We start from the raw sequence: 3,916 nt of genomic DNA, 5'->3' as shown, positions 1-3,916 counted from the left end.
CCTCTCAATGGAGGTACTACCCTACTTCTTGCTTGATTGATCTTGATGATATGAGTATTACAAGAGTTGATCTACCACGAGATCATAGAGGCTAACCCTAGAAGCTAGCATATGATTATGATTGTTGTTCCTGTCCTACGGACTAAACCCTCCGATTTATATAGACACCGGAGGGGGCTAGGGTTACACAGAGTCGATTATAGAGAAGGAGATCTACATATCCGAATTTCCAAGCTTGCCTTCCATGCCAAGGAGAGTCCCATCCGGACACGGGACGAAGTCTTCAATCTTGTATCTTCATAGTCCAACAGTCCGGCCAAAGTATATAGTCCGGCTATCCGAGTACCCCCTAATCCAGGACTCCCTCAGTAGCCCCTGAACCAGGCTTCAATGACGATGAGTCCGGCGTGCAGATTGTCTTCGGCATTGCAAGGCGGGTTCCATCTCCGAATACTCCAAGGTAAATTTCGAACACAGGAATCGTGTCCGGCTCTGCAAAATAAATTCCACATACCGCCATAGAGAGCATAATATTCCACAAATCTAATCCGTTGACAACTTTTCCTAGCGTGACATCACGTCGTGGCCTGGTCGTTACGAACCGTTTTCCTAGCCTGCCACTACTCGTATTGCGAGGCGGTTTTATTGGCACGTCTTGTCGAAGCAGAGATCGTGTTCCCCTTATCACGGAATTCTCATCAATACGGGCGTGGGTAACCCAACTGGGCCTGTTGGTATGACTCCCCGATTTTAGGCAAGTCCCATATGGTTACGCCGAGGACGCTTGATATTCACCCCCTTTATAGAGGGACTGAGGCCTGTCCCTTTCTTCCCACGCTTGCTCCTTCCCCCACCTCAAGTTCCAACACCCAAAGCTCAGGCTTAAGCGCTTCGGACCTTCGATCATGTCCGGATCCAACCTTGAAGGTCGGTGGATGGCCTCCTCTGTAACAGAGGAAGACATCGAGAAGCTCAGGGAGGCCAGGTATCTGACAGCTAAAATCCAACACAGGCTTCCTGCCCATGGGCAGGTCATCCCCACTCCCGAACCCAATGAGAGCGTCGTATTTGTTTCCCACTTCTTCCGAGGCTTAGTCTTTAGTCTTGATCCCTTTGTGAGGGGGCTCATGTTCTATTACGGGCTAGATTTTCACGATCTGGCTCCGGATTCCATCTTTCACATCTCGTCGTTTATCGTCGTGTGCGAGGCCCTCCTCCACGTCACCCCACACTTCGGTCTATGGCTCAAGACTTTCAATGTAAAGCCGAAGGTGTTCGACGGGCGACATGTGGAGTGCGGGGGCGCTATAATAAGCAAAAGTGCCGATGCCCCATGGTTAGAAGGTTCCTTCATGGAGGTGTCCGATTTATGGCAACAGAGGTGGTTCTATATCACAGCTCCCCGAGGCACAAAGTGGGCGGCCGCCCCTGCCTTCCGCTCGGCCCCTCTGCCTCAACTGGTGTCATGGTCCAACGAGGGACTGGATTGGGGGCCTACTAATGACGTACCGACATTGCAGAGCCGCATTCGGGATCTTCTTGAGAGGGATGCCAACCTCATCAAAATAATTCTGGTAATGCTAGTCCATCGGATCCTGCCGTGCAAACGTCGACCTCTCCGTATGTGGGAGTTCAACCCAGAAGGACCGCGAACTATTCAACACTTCTTCGGCATGACGCTCGAAGGGATGTATCCGTTATTCTTTCGATCACGTATAAAGTGTCCGAATACCATCGAGGATGTGGGCTTGAACTACAATCATCCAGATACCCAAGTAAGTAACTCTACAACCAAACATACTGTTCATGTTTATCATAACATTATTCTGGAAACTATCCGCGGCCAGGATTGGCTAAGTAAGCAGGAGAGGATCAGGTGTCCGGCCCCGCTTCCCGAAGGCTCGCCGAATCTTGCATTAACCAGGATACTTAAACGCGCACCATATCAAGTGCCATCGGGGAAGGATGAAGGGAAGAGTAGAGAAGCCGAAAGTGTGCTTCATACATTGCCCATGCAGACCGGGGGAATTAATGTCTCCACGAAGGAGGATAGTCGGGGAGGTGAATCTAAAATTCCCTCCCACCGTGGGAAGAAAAGGGCCGCCTCCGAAGACTTGGAAATGGAGGTGCCCAAACAAGGGAAGAAACCCTCGCCAGGGAGCCCTGCCCCAGAGGGCGTCCTCACCGCGCAGCGCCCGCAAACGGGCCAGCCCTCCACCGAGCTGTAAGTGAAAAAGTACTGTGATACAATATGTCCTACTTTATCTCTGAGAACAATAACCAAGACCTATCTTACAGTCCGGATCATAGTCCCTCTCAACAGAGTTCGTCTTCTGGGGATCTTCTTCCGGAGATGATGGAGAGCGAAACGCCTCCTCGTGCCTCCCCGCCCCATGGGACGGATGACCCCGAGGTGTCGTCACGGAGGATTTCTCCTAATCCACTAAGGCCAGAAGTTAATGCTTCGGCCGCCCAAAGCCCGGAGTATTCGGCTCCTAGGGAGAGCAAAAAGAAGAGTCCGGGATTGTCCGGCACCGAGCCGGACACACTGACGGGCCTTCTGGAGCGAGCGACTATATCAGAGGCGCACCATACTTTAATGAGTACAGCGTTTGAGAGGATTTCATCCGCCAAAAGCGGGTTGAATGAAGCTTTTACAAGCCTGCTCAAAGGCTTTGAGGTACGCAAAAATATGTAAACTTTCAGCTGTACCGCACATGCTAGGTGTGCTCTGTATAGATAGTAGCCCCTGAGACTCTGGTTGCCAGCCCGAGGCGACAAACGGAGGATCATACTCCCAAGTAATGATCGCGCTGCATTATGTGCAGACGACTAAGTGTCCGGCGGTTGACCGGACTGCTGAATTTGCCGAACTGAGGCGACAGCTTGATGTGGCAGATGCCGACATCGCGCTTGTGAACAAGCGGCTTGACGAGGCACATGGTATGTGATTATTTTGTAAATTGTCAGCAAATATTTTAAGAGGAGCATGATGCTAGTATCTATAATATGTTGTGGCTGCAGATGGAGCTGCTGCCGTGGAGGCCCTTCGGGCGGAACTTTCCCTATCCAAGGAACAAGCATGGAGAAGTGATGCGGCGGCCCTAAAGGCGACCGAAGAGTTAAGAGCCGAGCAGGCTGCTCATCGCCAGAGCGAAGACAAAATAGCCAAGATGGTTGTTGAGCTGGAAGATGCCGCCGGCCGATATGAGCTCCTTGAAAAGGAGAGCCAAGCGAAAGCGACTGACCTGAAGAAGGCCTTGGAAGCGGCCAAGGAAACGCGCTCTGAAATCAGAGCTGCTCGGGAGGAGCTTCGACAAGCTGAAGATATCACGGCTAGGAGGCCCTTCTTGTTGCGGATGAAGTTTGGAGATCCGAAGTATGCCCCGCTGGATCAGCTATGGAGTGTTGTAGACGCGTATGCGGACCTGGCAAAAAGTACTGCTGATGCGACCAAATTTTTCAAAGATCAGAAAGATAATGATGTGGAAAGGTTATTCTGGTCGTAGTTCAGTTCCCCAACGCGTCCGCTGCCGTTGAATGAAAGGGTGGCCGCCTGGGCCGAGCTCCATAGGTTGTCCGTACTTGCCATGAGGTCTGTCGTAGACCATCTTTGGCCGAAGGGACCAAGGCCGGACATTTATTTTGGTTTAGTGCAACAATTCCTTGGCGCTATGTCGCGTATCAACGCTGTGAAGAGGTCGACGTGCATAGAGGGTGCACGGATGGCTCTTGCCTGTGTTAAAACATATTGGGCAGGGATGGAGGCCACCTGTATTGCAGCCCGGTATCCGGCGGGAGGCCAGGACCCGGTCGAGCACTATTTTGAGCAAGTCCTAGAAGGCGCCCGTTTAATAGAGGCTCAGTGCTCGAAGAGTATTATGTTCGAGTGACATATATATCAATTGTAAAAACA

This window comes from Triticum dicoccoides, chromosome 5B, assembly GCF_002162155.2.
Source record: "Triticum dicoccoides isolate Atlit2015 ecotype Zavitan chromosome 5B, WEW_v2.0, whole genome shotgun sequence".
NCBI lineage: Eukaryota > Viridiplantae > Streptophyta > Magnoliopsida > Poales > Poaceae > Triticum > Triticum dicoccoides.
Note: the sequence above shows the minus strand (reverse complement) of the source record.